The sequence below is a fragment of the Bos taurus genome, chromosome 15 (assembly GCF_002263795.3).
Source record: "Bos taurus isolate L1 Dominette 01449 registration number 42190680 breed Hereford chromosome 15, ARS-UCD2.0, whole genome shotgun sequence".
NCBI classification, from domain to species: domain Eukaryota; kingdom Metazoa; phylum Chordata; class Mammalia; order Artiodactyla; family Bovidae; genus Bos; species Bos taurus.
In genome coordinates, this window is record NC_037342.1 from 31,530,776 (window position 1) to 31,547,340 (window position 16,565).

The 16,565-nt window shown below is 47.6% G+C and overlaps 1 protein-coding gene and 1 non-coding gene across 3 annotated transcripts in view; one reads left to right on the forward strand and one right to left on the reverse strand.

Moving 5' to 3' along the window:
• The window catches only part of GRIK4 (glutamate ionotropic receptor kainate type subunit 4), a 493,259-nt gene that overhangs the window by 416,671 nt on the left and 60,023 nt on the right, over positions 1-16,565 (forward strand). The gene's annotated exons all lie outside the window — the stretch shown is intronic.
• Positions 8,871-8,943, reverse strand: TRNAR-CCU (transfer RNA arginine (anticodon CCU)). Its single transcript has one exon. It is a non-coding gene; the product is annotated as a tRNA-Arg (tRNA).

Sequence of the window (16,565 nt, forward strand, 5' to 3'; positions counted from 1 at the left end):
GGATGCTGTAATTGGCTTTGGTCCCGGAAAGTCAGTCCAGGAGGCGAGATGGGGATGGATTGGATGTGGGAAGACCAGATTCAGTTATGCTTATCAGACAGCGGTCCAGGGATGCCGGGGGCGGGATGCGGCCACAATAAAAGCAGGGTCAGTGAAGATGACCAGGAGAAAACGGCGACAGTGTGGGGTCTCGGCATGTCATTCTAGGACCTACTGAGTAGGGGAGCTCCCCTTTCATGGGGACTTTTAAGCAGGTCGTCCTGCCTCTCAGAAGAGGGAGGGCTGTCTGACTCTGGGCAAGGTCCTTCCTGGAATGGCTTCTCGCGGCATGTGTGTCAAGCAATGGTCCCTGCATACAACCCCGAGATGCGGGAAGGGAGGAAATCCATCTTGTCTGGTTCATTATCCACAGGCTGTTGTCCTTGAGAATAAAAGGGCCAGAGCCCTGGGCTGCTTCCTGGACCACAACCGCCTTCGCTCTCCATCTCTCATCAGACCCTCCGTTACAACTGTCTGTCTCATCTGGAGTCCTCAAAGGTTCCTTTCTGTTACTCAAGTCCTTTCACCCACCCGATAAAAGCCAAGAAAAGCAGTTTTGAAACTGCGGCCGCTGTGCCTTTCTTCTGAGACGTCTGTCTCAGCTGCCGCCCGTGCAGCTGGGTGCTGCTGTCTGTCTCTGTGACCACTGTCCTCTCTCCACATTTACGGCTGGGGTGCACAGCCCCCAGAAGACTGCGGCTGGGCCTCTGAACCCGCAGCATGCAATGAACATGAGCCCCAGACAATACCCTACCTGGCCATCACAGGCTTTCAGCTGAGGGCTCTGTCCTGGGCCTTCAGACTTTCCTCTTGCTCTCCATGGCTCTGTAGAGAATTACAGTGGGGGGAGTGGTCATCTGACGAAGGCACTGTGTCCTTATTCAAAGCTGAGCCCCCAGGAGGGAGAGCAGGACAATGACGGCTGCTGACAGAGGCAGCCACTGTATAGGAGCTCGGCAGATGCTGTTTCATGTAATCCGTGCATGGCCTGAGAGGGATTATTACTCCATTTTACAGATGGAATGGAGGCTCAGGGAGTCAGCAATGGACCCAAGCACAGACTCACAGCAAGCAGCCAGAGCCCAGATTCACACGCTATTCAGACCCCTGTCTTGAGTGCGTCTTACTGCACCACCAGGGACGCATGAGAGCTGGTGGCTGGAGTGGATTTTTGCGTGATTTTGGTACAGCCTTCCTGTCCTCTGCATCTACTTGCTAGGAGAATGGAGAGGAAGTAATAGACTGGACCAGAAGAATGGCAGGAAAAGAGGAGGCGCTGCACGGCCAGATTGAGAGGGACACATGGGTGATATTTACATCCTCAACTGCATTATCTGGGAAGTGGGTGTTTTAACTACTTCCTTTTTACGGACTAAGAACACACAGCCCCAGAGAGGCCAGCACCTAGAAGCACGAGGATTTGAAACCAGGTCTGTTTCCTCCAGGAGCTCTCCCACTGGAAAGGCAGACAGATGGCAGAAGTTATTTTAATACCAAGTTGTATGGAATAAAGCTCTGTTATAGATATAAACTACATCCTTTTCAACTGACAAAGTAGGAGGCAGAAATGACTCCTCATTGGGGACCGCTGGGATGGATTCTTAGTGGCAGTGGGACTGGCAGCTCCTTGCGGGCAAGCACAGTATTTCATTTCTCTTGATATCCGCATGCACCTAACACAGTGCCTGGGACACAGCAAAGTGTATCAGATAGTCCCTTTAGGTCATGCAGAGCAAGGCACCAGGTGATAAGTGTTCCCTGAATAAACTTAGGGAGTTCATTCCTTAACAGGTTTCTATCAACCCAGTCATTAACCTGAGGCTTGGAAAACTGGGCCATGAATTGATTAATCAATCAGCAGATAGTAATTTAACACAGCGAGTCAGTTACTGTGCTCGAGGTTTGGGGGGAAAGGATAGATGAGATTTGGTTCTGTCTTTGAGAGCTTACAGGCGCGGTGATATGGAAGTAGGCAGAATACAGACACGTAAAAGAAGCCGTGTGCTAGGGTGGGCAGGAGAGAGGTGAGTAGGTTGCTAAGGGAGCCCTAAGCAGGGCAGGACCAGGGAGTGACAGTGTACATCAGCTGTGAGCGTGCACAGCTTAAATGCTCATCTCCCAGGAAGCAGTGTCAAGATGGTTCCCGCTCTGGGATCATGGAACATGAGGCCCAGAGAATCAGCCACAGATTCAGGAAGAGAGAGCAGAGCTTTGTCTGGCTGTCCTGAGAGTATAAAGGGTTCTTTCTACTGAAGAAGCTGCTATGGATGGGAATCCCAGGGGTTTTGCAGTTCAGTTATGTTCACAGCTACCCCAGCAGCTCCAGACTGGTAACGCCTCCAAACCCCATGGGTGTCTAGAAAATGGCCTGGGAAATTTGTCAGAAGGCTCCCTTCTTGGAAATTATTTCCGCCTTCCCAGCCGAGTACCAGCTGTTTAGGAGAGTGAGGGTCTGCAGAATAAGTGAAAGTGGATTAATTAAGGCATCTGAAAGCCTTCTGAGAGATTGGCTTGCTGTGACACAGAAGAGCCAGGCGGTAGGGAACTGATTTGGGGCAGGAGTGGGGACGGAAGCTGTGAAAAGTGGGATCTTAGTATCTCCTAAGAGTCCTGTAGTCCTGATTGCCTGCCTCACGTGGCAGAGATGAGGTGTCATCTATGGGCTTGACCATGCACTGGGCTGTAGTCTGAGGTCAGGGGTGCTTTGAAGAGGTCCGGTTGGGCATGAGGACACTTATCCTCTGTCTTTTTCCCCAAAGTGAAAGGAAAGTTGCTCAGTCATGTCCAACTCTTCGAGACCCCATGGGCTATACAGTCCATGGAATTCTCCAGGCCAGAATACTGGAGTGGGTAGCCTCTCCCTTCTCCAGGGGATCTTCCCAACCCAGGGATCGAACCTAGGTCTCCCGCATTGCAGGCGGATTCTTTACCAGCTGAGCCACAAGAGAAGCCCCTTATTCCCTAAAGTACCCAGTAATTCAGCTGCTGATTTTTCTCCAAAGCCTGAGTCTCTGGTGTTACTAACCCTGGGTCTTGTACCTCCCTTCCCTCTTGGAGTTAAGGATGCTTTTCCTGAACCTGGGACCAGGGCCCTACTCACCCTACTTAAGTGCTTCCCGTCCTCAGGCACTATTGATTCAACACTGGTTGTGACTTCAGGTTAAATAAGACCCAGTTTTTACTTTCACTAGGTTCACATTCTACCTTTACAGAGCCTCCAAGAATGGTTGTGCAAGTTGTATATTGTACAAGGGGTGGGTGGGGACTGAAATCCAGCCTTACGCAGCTCACCAAGCATGTGCTCTGGTGTGAGCCTCTGCTGCTGCTGCTGCTGCTGCTAAGTCGCTTCAGTTGGTGTCTGACTCTGTGCAACCCCATAGAGGGCAGCCCACCAGGCTCCCCCGTCCCTGGGATTATCCAGGCAAGAACACTGGAGTGGGTTGCCATTTCCTTCTCCAATACATGAAAGTGAAAAGTGAAAGTAAAGTCGCTCAGTTGTGTCTGACTCTTCACAACCCCATGGACTTCAGCCCACCAGGCTCCTCCGTCCATGGGAGTTGCCAGACAAGAGTACTGGAGTGGGTTGCCGGTGCCTTCTCCGGGTGTGAGCCTCTATCCACCTGTAAATTTTCCTCCTGCAAAGACATCTTTAGTTTGCCAAGTCATGTGCCCACTAAGTTTGCTAGGAGGATCAATTTTTATAATTTGTACAATGGCCCCCAACTATAATAGGAATGAGGCCCAGTGCATAAAAATAATGAGACCACAGCATGAGATACATGCAAAATGGGATCATATACAAAATTTTATGGAAATACAGGAAAAAAAGAAATTATTCAGCTGCAGGAAGCCAGGCAAGACTTTAGAGCAGCAATAACGATAATAATAGCTATTGTTTATTGAGGAGCTACTACCTGCCAGGCATTTCTTATGCGTCATTTCCTCTCCAACAACAATCTTACAAATAAATGTTATTATTCACAGTTTATAGTGAGGATGCTGAGGTTAGCTCCAGCTTAACAGAGAGACTAACTCAGCTAACAAGTTGATTGATTCTGGAATTCAAAGCCAAGCCTGACATCAAAGTCCATGGTCATTCTAACACACTGTGATGCTTCTAAGGGAAGTAATAGTCAAGTTGGACCTTAATAGATAAGTAGGAATTTGACACGGAGAGGGCAATGGCAGCCCACTCCAATGCTCTTGCCTGGAAAATCCCATGGACGGAGGAGCCTGGTAGGCTGCAGTCAGTCCATGGGGTCGCTAAGAGTTGGATACAACTGAGCGTCTTCACTTTCACTTTTCAGTTTAATGCATTGGAGAAGGAAATGGCAACCTACTCCAGTGTTCTTGCCTGGAGAATCCCGGGGACTGGGGAGCCTGGTGGGCTGCCGTCTATGGGGTTGCACAGAGTTGGATGCGACTAAAGCAACTTAGCAGTAGTAGCAGCAGCAGCATCAGGAATTTGACAAGAGCCAAGGAGGAAAGAGTTACAGGCAGAGGGAACTGTGTGGGCAAAGACATGGAGTTTGAACTATGTGACAGGTGTAAGGAACACAAGTAGAGCAATGTGGCCGCGTCATAGGTTAAAGAGAGATCAGGGCTTGAGGTGACGCTGGAGAGAAAGTGTGGGACAGATTGTGAATATCACTGTAGGGAGTTTGGACCATATTTGAAAGCTAGTAGGTAGTTGCTGGGGGTTTCCAGGTGGCTCAGTGGTAAAGAATCGTCTTGCCAAGCAGGAGACACCGCTTCAATCTCTGGGTCTGAAAGATCCCCTGGAGAAGGAAATGACAACCCACAGCAGTATTCTTGCCTGGGAAATCCCATGGACAGAGGAGCCTGGCGGGCTACAGTCCATGAGGTCACTAAGAGTCAGACACAACTTAGCTACTGAGTGCACACACGCACACATACACACACACACAGGGAGTTGCTGGAGTTTCTTTAAGGGGGGCAGTGATGTGATTAGATCTTTTGTCTGGAAGTAGATTCTAGAGCAGTGGTTCTCAAAGTGTGGTCCTTGAGCCAGCAGCACCAGCATTACCTAGGACTTGTGAGCAACCCAAATTCTGGGGGCCCATCCAGACCTGCTGAATCAGACAGTCTGGAGCAGGGCCCGGCAACATGCATTTTCACAGGCCCTCCAGGTGGTTGTAATGCACGGTCAAGTTCGAGGACCCCAAGTGCCCTTGGCATCCACTCAGCTGGACAGATGGAGTGGGGAAGAACTAGGAGCAATGAGGCCAGTGCAGAAACTACTGAATAATTCCAGTAAAGACTTGAGTGATGACAGCGGTGATCAGATCCGAGCAGTAGTGATGGATTACGTGGGCGTTTCAGAGGTAGGATGGATGGGGCTTGGTTATTGACTGGAGAAACAGCAGGGAGGTAGGACGGGGAGACTCTGGCTGACTCCTGGTCTCGGTTTTAGATGACAAGTGCCTGGTGAAGTCATGAACTGAGAAACAGCCTCTGGAAAAAACAAGTTGCTTTAGATGGCAGAGGTGAGGAGTAGATGACGTGGGTCTGAGGTACAGGCAGAACTTGGAGGTGGAGAAATATAGTCCGGGAGTAAGATGGGCGAGAGGGCAGAGCTGGGCTGAGCTCCACTGGAGGGTCGCCAGAGGCAGGAGGTAGTGAAATGGGGGGAGCTGAGCATGCTCAGCCATCCTCCACCCCTCTCCCCATGCCGTAGCACCCACCCCGGCTGCTTGGACAAGCCAGCCAGTGTTTGTGATCCACCCCACTCCGCATCTTCATTCTCAAAATGGTGATAGTAGCATCTACCCCTGGGTTATTATGAGAAATCAATGAACTGTAATGTCTCAGTATCCCTGGCATGCTGTGACTCTCAAACAAGGTCAGACCTCTTCTCTCTTTCCCTGCTGTCTGTTACCTGCCTCTCCCATAAGACTCTGCTTGCACTTCCTCTCTGGACCTAAAGCCTTGGTCCCTCCTCCATCCATCCCCAAACACGTGGGTCCACAGGCCTGCCTTTCTGGAAGATGTGCTTGTCCAGGACTGGGTCCTTCCCTGTCCCAGGCTGGCCTGGGTTAATTGGGTTAATTTCTCCTTGCCGCACCTGTCTGGAGACCACAGAAGTGTAACTTATCAAGACAAAACTAAAGTACCACGTGTCTGGTCGTGCTCCTGTGGCCTGAGCTCTGGCTGCCTTCTAAAGGTTATCTGCATCAGTGGGAACCTGCCGTGGTTCTAACCCCCTCTCCTTGCCCTCTTGTCTGGGGAAAGCAGACACAAGGAACAGAAATTCCCTCCAGAGGAATGGTCTCTGGGTCATCTCTTGCGAGAGACATAGCCTCTGTTAGATGAAAAGGTGGTGGCATTGGTGGCAAGTTCACATGTCCTCCTGATCTTAGAAAAAAAATACCTTGAGTTGGAAGTCTAGGTGTGTCCCTGAGCTTTAAGCTGGTGCCAAATCTCCCTGGGCCAACATTTGCTCCCTTGTTCAGTGAGCAAAAACATCTCCTCCATGTTCTACCTTCATTAAGCCAGGAGTAACTAAAGAACCTCTTGATGAGGGTGAAAGAGGAGAGTGAAAAAGCTGACTTAAAACTCAGCATTCAAAAAGCTAAGATCATGGCATCCGGTCCCATCACTTCATGGCAAATGGTGGGGGGAGTGAAAACAGTGACAGATTTTATCTTCTTGGGCTCCAAAATCACTGTGGACAGTGACTGCAGCCATGAAATTAAATGGCACTTGCTCCTTGGAAGGAAAACTATGAAAAACCTAGACAGTATATTAAAAAGCAGAGATGTCATTTGCTGACAAAAGATCTGTATAGCCAAAGCTGTGGTTTTTCCACTAGTCATGTACGGTTGTGAGAGTTGGACCATAAAGAAGGCTGAGCACCGAAGAATTGATGCTTTCAAATTGTGCTGGAGAAGAACCTGGAGAGTCCCTTGGACTGCAAGGAAATCAAACCACTCAATCCTAAAGGATATCAATCCTGAATATTCATTGGAAGGACTGATGCTGAAGCTGAAGCTCCAATACTTCGACCACCTGATACAAAGAGCTGACTCATTGGAAAATGCTGGGAAAGATTGAGGGTGGGAGGAGAAGGGGGTGAAAGAGCATGAGATGGTTGGATAGTATCACCGACTCAATGGACATGAGTTTGAGCAAACTCTGGGAGATAGTGAAGGACAGGGAAGCCTGGCGTGCTGTAGTCCATGGGGTCGAAAAGAGTAGGACATGATTTAGTGACTAACTAACAACTACCTTCATCAGTCACAATTTCACCAATGTCCCTACCATCTAAAGAAGTAATTAAGAGCTCACAAGACCCTGCATCTCCCATCACTGGCTCCACTCTCTCTGACCTTCTCTTGACTCCTTGTACACGGCATGCCCAGTTCCAGCATATGGTTTGTGCTCTTCCTTCTAGCAGAAACCTGTTCCTTCAAAGTCTCCAATCTACTGCTTCTTCCTGGTTATCTAGGTCTAATCCAGATGTTGCCTCCTCCAGGCAGTATTCTTTCTCTGCCACCTAAGGGACCGCCATCCTGTCTCTGAACCCCTCTCTTCCACAGTACCTTGTTGTATGATCTTCAAAGAAACCGTTGCCAAATGAAATCACCTTGCTTACTGTGAGACTAGAATGCAAGTTCTCTGAGATCAGAAATTACATTTGTCTTGTTCATCTGTATGCTGATGGCACCTGGAACAGCCCCCAGCATACTTAGGAATTATAGGATGGATGAAAGGGTAGATAAATGGGTGGATAGATGGATGGATGAATGAATAGATGGGTGGATTGATGGATGGTAAATAAATACATGGGTAGATGGATGGATGGACTTCCCAGATGGTGCTAGTGGTAAAGAACTTGATGCTTGGATGAGGAAGATCCCCTGGAGGAGGTCAGAGCCACCCACTCTAGTATTCTTTCCTGGAGAATCCCATGGCAGAGGAGCCTGGCAGGCTGTGGTCTGCCTGGGATGCACAGAATCAGACACAACTGAAGCAACTTAGCACTCACACACTCAGATGGACGGATGGTAGATAAAAGTTTGGGTGGATGGCTGGATGGATGGTAGATAAATGGGTGGGTGGGTGGACGAATGGATGGTAGATAAATGGGTTGATGGATGGATAGATGGATGGGTGGTAGGTAAGTGGATGGGTGGATGGATGGATGAGTAGATGGATGGGATGCCGTGAAGACATGTACAAAAGAATGAACCATCATAGCCCTTGACCCCAGAGACCTCAGAGCCTGGACAGACCATCCCAATGCCAAGAACCAGTGATAGACTTTCAGATGATCCCTTTGACTGGTAACAGGAACACACAGTGGCCCAGAAGTGCTGGCGCATTCAGCAGGCTGGGGCAGCAGAGATGCCATGGGCACCCATACACTTCCCATCAAATCCCTGCCTCCCTTCCCAGCTCCATCTTCCCCTGGTCCCCAAAGCTGGGCCTTCAGCTCACCCCGGTGTATGTGCAACCCCACCCTACATCCCACACCAATATTGTCTTGAGAAAGAGGAGCTTAAGCCCCCTCCCCCTCTTTCCTCTCCTCATAGGGTGGGAATGTCTGAGATGAGTTGTCTGACTCTGAAATTGACCCCATCTTCTAGTTTGCTCTCTGAGTCACAGCCCTCTGTCTTCCCTCTTTAAGCTTTAGTTGGCCTAAATGGTTGTCTGCTCAACTCTCATCACACACACATTTGTCCTCTGACTGCCTTTGTTTTACATATATATATATATATCTTTGTTTTGACTGTGCTGGGTCTCAGTTACAATTCATGGAATCTTTAGTTGTGACATGCAAACTCTTAGTTATGGCATGTGGGATCTAGTTCCCTGACCAAGAATCGAACCTGGGCCCCCTACATTAGGAGCACAGAGTCTTAACCACTGGACCACCAAGGACGTCCCCTCTAACTGCCTTTGCAATCAGCCTCTGCTTGTGCTTGCCGGTTTTATTTCCTCGAGTATAGGTGTTGGTAGAGAGAGTGCCATCATGTACACCATGAAGCAGGCGCTTCATGGACATCTGAGTCATCTCCCCTGAGACTCCTGTATTCTGAGCTCAACCCCTTGTGACTCCCTAGGCTGACCTTTCACCTCACCTTATCACCTCCTTGGGTGATATTGCACCAAAGATAGTCATAGTGCTGTTTATTGAGCGCTTACTAGATGCCAGGTGCAGTGCTAATAGTTGCTCTACAACTATTATCTCATTTAATGAAGCACAAGCTGGAATCAAGATTTCCAGGAAAAATAGAAGTAACCTCAGATATGCAGATGACACCACTCTTATGCCAGAAAGTAAAGAGGAACTAAAGAGCCTCTTGATGAAAGTGAAAGAAGAGAGTGGAAAAGCTGACTTAAAACTCAACATTCAAAAAACAAAGATCATGGCATCTGGTCCCACCTCTTCATGGCAAATAGACGGGGAAACAGTGAGAGACTTTATTTTCTTGGGCTCCAAAATCATTGCAGATGGTGACTGCAGCCATGAAATTAAAAGACGCTTGCTCCTTGAAAGAAAAGCTATGACCAGCCTAGACAGCATATTAAAAAGCATAGACATTATTTTGCTGACAAAGGTCTGTCTAGTCAAAGCTGTGGTTTTTCCAGTAGTCATGTACACATATGAGAAAGCTGAGTGCTGAAGAATTGACGCTTTTGAAATGTGGTGTTGGAGAAGAGTCTTGAGAGTCCTTTGGACAGCAAGGAGATCAAACCAGTCAATCCTAAAAGAAATCAACCCTGAATATTCATTGGAAGGACTGATGCTAAAGCTGAAGCTCCAGTTCTTTGGCCACCTGATGCAAAGACCCAACTTACTGGAAAAGACCCTGATGCTGGGAAAGATTGAAGGCAGGAGGAGAAGGCAAGGTGACAGGATGAGATGGTTGGATGGCATCACCGATTCAATGGACATGAGTTTGAGCAAGCTCCGGGAAACAGTGGTAGACAAGGAAGCCTGATGTGCTGCAGTCCATGGGATCACAAAGAGCTGGATATGACTGAGTGACTGAACTGAACTGAATCTTCAAAGAACCTGACAAAGTAAAGTATTCTGACCCCTGTTTTATAAATCAGCAAACAGGCTCAGAGGTTCATTTGTCCAAAATCATGGGGCTGAGAAGTGCCGGAGTCAGATTCCAAATTCAAATGGGTTTGCAGTGTGTCCTCTTGAGGACTGTGGGGAGCCGCCTTGAACACCTGCCATATTTGCTCATCCAGCCATCTCTGGGCCATCAGATCCTGCTGCAGTGGCTTCCTGCCCACTCCAGCCCCCACCCCCAGCCGGCGGGCACTGCTCATCCTTTGCCCTGTGCATGCACACTCAGTCGCTCAGTCATGTCCAATTCTTTGCAACCCTATAGACTGCAGTCCACCAGGTTCCTCTGCCCATGGGATTCTCCAGGCAAGAATATTGGAGTTAGTTACTATGCCCTCCTCCAGGGGAATCTTCCTGTCCCAGGAATTGAACCCACATCTCCTGAGTTTCCTGCATTGGCAGGCAGAATCTTTATCACTAGGGCCACCTGGGAAGCCCCTTGCCTTCCCAGGAATAGATCTGCTCCAGAGCAACCATATGCGACAGTCCCCTCTGTCATTCCACCATCCATCCCTCACTCACAGAAATGAATTCACACCAGAAGGTCTTGTGTTTTCAACTTGCTTGTTGTCATGGCTTGGCCTCACCATCTCAGTTCTTGGCCAGAAGCCTTATCTGCTTTAGGGGGCTTATTCACAGATTATTCTTCTGGCCATCCTATAGCTTGTCAGAAGCAACTGACATCCCACCATTTGTCAGCGTGAGAACCAGAAATGGCTCAGTGGTGCCAAAGGCAGTGTTGGCAGCTCTGGAGACGGCTGTCTGAGAGCCTGTTCTGCCCCGCCCTTTCCAGAACCTAGGGCATTATTCCTTCTGCAGTCCTCAGGTGAGCTCCCTTGCTCGATGACAAACTTCAGCCCCTGCTGTGTCTACATTTGCAATTTAGGCAAAAGGGTGAAGGCCTAGATCTTTAAAAATGGCAGCGGGCAGTCCATTCAGGGAATTTGAACAGCCCAGAAAGACTGTCAACTTTTGCTGAAAGGATCCTTTATCCACATCCAGGACACACCCTGAGCACACCTGCCTGGTCTTGGATGGCAGCAGGCTGGGGACCCAGCTGGCTGCCAGGGTTTGGTGAATGGTAGAATACAGGCAGATCAAAGCAGAGGGTGGATGTGGTCACTAAGTACAGCAGATCAGCAGTTGTGTTAGCTGGTGTCAGTCTGACCAAAAGTGAAGGGGAGTCAGTAGGAGCCAATCAGGTAGGAGAGTTCAACCTTCAAAAACCCCACCAGATGGTCCAGTGGTTAAGAATCTGCCTTGCAATGCAGGAGACACTGGTTCAATCCCTGGTCCAGGGTCTTCCCTGGTGGATCCGCGGTAAAGAAACTGCCAGCCAATGCAGGAGACCCAGGAGATGCAGGTTCAATCCCTGGGTCGAGAAGATCCCCTGGAGGAAATGGCAACCCATTCCAGTATTCTTGCCTGGAAAATTCCATGGACAGAGAAGTCTGACGGGCTACAGTCCATGGGGTCACAAAGAGTTGGACACAGCTGAGCGACTAAGCACACACACCAGGAAGATCCCACATGCCGTGGGACAACTAAGCCCTTGAGCAGTAACTACTGAAGCCCGTGTACCACAACTACTGCGCCTGCACTCTACAGCCCGTGCTCTGCAGCAAGAGAAGCCACTGCAATGTGAAGCCCGTGCACCACAGCTAGAGAATAACCCCCCGCTCGCTGCAACTAGAGAAAACCTGCACGCAGCCACAAAAAAACAACTAGCTAAATAAAATTATTAAAAATTTTTTTTTTCGTTGCAATGGTGAATGGAATTGTTTCCTTAATTTCTCTTTCTGTTTTCTCATTATTAGTGTATAGGAATGCAAGGGATTTCTGTGTGTTGATTTTATATCCTGCAACTTTACTATAATCATTGATTAGTTCTAGTAATTTTCTGGTGGAGTCTTTAGGGTTTTCTATGTAGAGGATCATGTCATCTGCAAATAGTGAGAGTTTTACTTCTTCTTTTCCAATTTGGATTCCTTTTATTTATTTTTCTGCTCTGATTGCTGTAGCCAAAACTTCCAAAACTATGTTGAATAGTAATGGTGAAAGTGGGCACCCTTGTCTTGTTCCTGACTTTAGAGGAAATGCTTTCAATTTTTCACCATTGAGGATAATGTTTGCTGTGGGTTTGTCATATATAGCTTTTATTATGTTGAGGTATGTTCCTTCTATTCCTGCTTTCTGGAGAGTTTTTATCATAAATGGGTGTTGAATTTTGTCAAAGGCTTTCTCTGCATCTATTGAGATAATCATATGGTTTTTATTTTTCAATTTGTTAATGTGGTGTATTACATTGATTGATTTGCAGATATTGAAGAATCCTTGCATCCCTGGGATAAAGCCCACTTGGTCATGGTGTATGATCTTTTTAATGTGTTGTTGGATTCTGATTGCTAGAATTTTGTTTAGGATTTTTGCATCTATGTTCATCAGTGATATTGGCCTGTAGTTTTCTTTTTTTGTGGCATCTTTGTCAGGTTTTGGTATTAGGGTGATGGTGGCCTCATAGAATGAGTTTGGAAGTTTACCTTCCTCTGCAATTTTCTGGAAGAGTTTGAGCAGGATAGGTGTTAGCTCTTCTCTAAATTTTTGGTAGAGTTCAGCTGTGAAGCCGTCTGGACCTGGGCTTTTGTTTGCTGGAAGATTTTTGATTACAGTTTCAATTTCCGTGCTTGTGATGGGTCTGTTAAAAAATTATTAAATTTTAATAAAATGTATTTTTAAAAAACCCACCAGGCAGGACGGTGCAGCCCAAAGCACAGGCCAGGTATTGGGGGTGTCGAGCAGATGGACAGAGGATGGAGGCGGGATGCCAGAATCAGAAAGAGCATAATATTAATAGCAGCAAACATGATTGAACAGTGAACATGTTCTTTGTGTCAGACCTTAGACATTAACTCATATAATCCTCACAGCAACTCTGTAAAATAGAAGCTGTTGCCATTCATACTTTACTCATGAGAAAACAAGTTCAGAGAGGTTAAGTAACTTGCCCATGATCACATAGCTAGCAGACGCATACTTAAACCCAGGACCCACAAAACACTGCGAAAACATCACTATCCAACATGGGATGGAGTGCTGTCTCCTTCTGGGTTTTAAGACCCATCTAGAGTGGAGGCTGGCAAGTGTTGGAGGGTGTTTTCGGCTCCCAATTGAGGGGCCAGGTTCCCCAGCCCCCAGGCACTGGGCTCTGCCCGGTGTTCACAGCAGAGAGAGAGTTGGCTCCTGAGAGTTTTACAGTCCATCCAGTTGTTTGCACCAGACAAGGAATCTGGACTTTTCTCCATCCAGATGCAAAATACAAATCCAGTTAAAACAGCCAAATGTTCCTTTTAGCTTGTCTTGAATTAGAAGCCACCCAGATGTTTAAACAGAGATAGGCTATAGATTTGTCATGTCTGGCACAAATAATGTAGCCACTGCAGCCCTGTATGTATCTTCCAGGCTTTTTTATTCCAAAGAGTCAGCAGGCAATGTTTTATGTGGCAGCCTGGATGGGAGGGGAGTTTGGGGGAGAATGGATACATCATATGTATGGCTGAGTCCCTTTGCTGTTCACCTGTAATTATCACATTTTTACTTGGCTCTACTTTAATACAAAATAATTTTTTAAAAAAAGAGTCAGCAAGATGCTGAGTATCAGGCTTGATGGTAGCCACTCTTTCTTCTATTTGGGCAAATCACTTAACTTTTTAAAAAGCATTGTGATTGAAATATACATATAGAATTCACACAAATCATAAGCGTCGACTTGACTTATCACAGAGGGGACGTACCCATGTCATCACAATCCCGGTCAAGACATACACCAGCACCAGCACACTGCAGAGCCTTGCCCCTGCCTGCCAAAATGCCTCCCTTCACTCTGCACCCTCCCTCCTCCCAAAAGGTAGCCATCATCCTGAATTGAACACCATCTTTGCTCTTATTCTCCTATCTCTACATTGGCTACTGCTGGCTTTGAAGTTGTTATGGAGCTCATATGCAGTCTGTGAAAAGAATTTTAGGGGTGTTTATTATGAGGGGGCATGAGAACCCTGTCAGCACCTCTCTAAAGTAGACCAAATGCACTTCAGCACCGAGGAGGAGGGGCCAGAGGCTTATGACAGCACCTCTAGCTGTCTTCTTGGGAAAAACAGCAGGGATTCCTGAGAAAATGCCCTCTGCCCTTGGCAATGGCTTTGACTTGTGCATATACTGATAAGAAATGAGAAAAATGTTAGTTGTTAACCAGTTCGTGGATCTGATGAGTCAGGTCATTGCTCACCCTTCCTGGCACCCTGTGGCACAGCTCAGGGGTCAATCTGAGGCCAGTTCAGACATTTCTTCTGTCCAGCAAGACAGTAAGGGATGGGGGAATCACTGGAGGAGGCTTGTTGACTTGGAGTTCAGCAGGGGGAAAGGGGCCACCTCTGGAAGGTCTCTGTGGCTGTCAGCAATGCTCCCAGGAACTGGTTGTCCTTTATCTCACCCAACAACAGTCCTAATAGCAGCCTGGGAATCACGCTGTTCCTAAACACGGGGCTGACAAGTGGGAAGGGAAATAAAAGAAGAGCACCGTGAGCTAGAAGTGCTGGCAGATACACACAGGCCTGGAACCCAGAGGCCCCAGCAGCTGTGGAACTGGCTTGGTCAGTGCTGGTTTTCTGCCTGAAAGGTCAGGGCTGCAAGCTTGATCCCCATGTGGGCCAGTTAGCCTTGCTCAGTGTCCGAGCCCCACGCTGTGTCCCAGACCTTCGGCTTTTCTGGCAGCCAGCAGGGTATGTGGGAGACTGGCAGCAGTGTGTGAGCTCACCAGTGGCAATCCTCTGCCTCTTATCATAGGTCCTACTGAGGGCCACATTGTCATGTGGGCTGGAGGTTTGTATCAATTTGATTGGGGAATAAGGAGCATTTGGATTATGAATGAGCCTGTCATCCTGAAAATTGGGGATTCTATCGTTTTCTTTGATGTGTCAATCACTGGTCGATCTTCAGCAAATCGGGGGTTGGGGATGATGAAGGCGATGGTAAGGGTGCCACAGTGTGAGGAAGCAGGGTTCAGGCTTCCCCGGGGAATCCCTGCATCCCCAGACTCTCAGGGCTAGTTCTTTTTCACATCCCAACTACATAAACACAGCGTAACATCTATCATACATATCGGTTTTTCCAATCATAGGATTTCTTTGTTCTCTCTTCAAAACCTATATTGATCTTTTGAAATAATCACTGTTTTAAATAACATTGAAGTTGAGCCTTTAACTTGCAACAACAAAAATAATAGCTTACACTTCTGTAGCATTTTCTGCTCCAGGCACTGATCTGAGTGCTTTTCATATATCATTTTGTTTAGTCTTCACAGCATCCTTATGAGGTATGTATCATTACTGTCCCACTTTCCAGATGAGGAAACTGGGGTACAGAGAGGTTCGGTCACTCACCTAAGATTATGGTGGCTGGTGAGTGCCAAGGCTGGCTGGAGCATGCACACTTCTAGCTGGAATTGTGCATAATTGCTCCCTAACTCAGAGTCAAGGTGAGAAAATCACATGAATGAGCTCCTGCTTGCTTTCTTTGATTCGTCTATTCATTCATTCAGTTGTGCCTTTCTTCATCAAATATCTGTTTGGTACCCATCACATGCCAGGCACCGTTCTAGTCTCTGGAGAGCTGTGTGGCCACAGCAATAACAGGTTCCTACCTACTGGAACCTTCTTTCTAAACAGACAATAAACAGGAAGATGAAGGAATGAACAAGACAGTTTTAGATTGTGATTTTTGCTGTGAAGGAAAAAACTCAGGATAATTACACAGAGAGTGTCAGAGAGAGGGCTCCTTTGAATAAATATTCTGGAAAGACCACTCTGAGATCCGAACCATGTGCAGAAGCAGCCTCACCAAGGCCAGGGCAGAGCTAGGAATTGCTCTTTAGTCTCTCAGTCATGTCCGACTCTTTGGTGACCCCGTGGATTGTAGCCCACCAGGCTCCTCTGTCCATGGGATTTCCCAGGCAAGAATACTGGAGTGGGTTGCCATTTCCTCCTCCAGGGGACTTTCCTGACTGAGGGATTGAGCCTGCATCCCTTGCATTGGCAGGGGAATTCTTTACTGCTGACCACTTGGGAAGCCCAAGAGCAGGGAGAGGAAAGAGTAAATGCCAGAATTCCACAGTGCAAATGAACCGGTCACGTTTGAGAACCAGAGCACTGCCCCATCACACCATGCCTGGTGGGCCTGGTGAGGAATCAGGGTCAGTAGTTGGAAAGTCTGTCTCTCTGGGTTCTTTTCTGGGGCCCATGGCCACCCAAGGGTCTGAAGAGAGCATCAAGAAAGATCATAAACTTAAAAGGGAAAACTTTATATCTATGTTTTTTTCTAAATTCAAACTGAAATATGATATTTCCTTTATCTATAAATGTGGGCAACA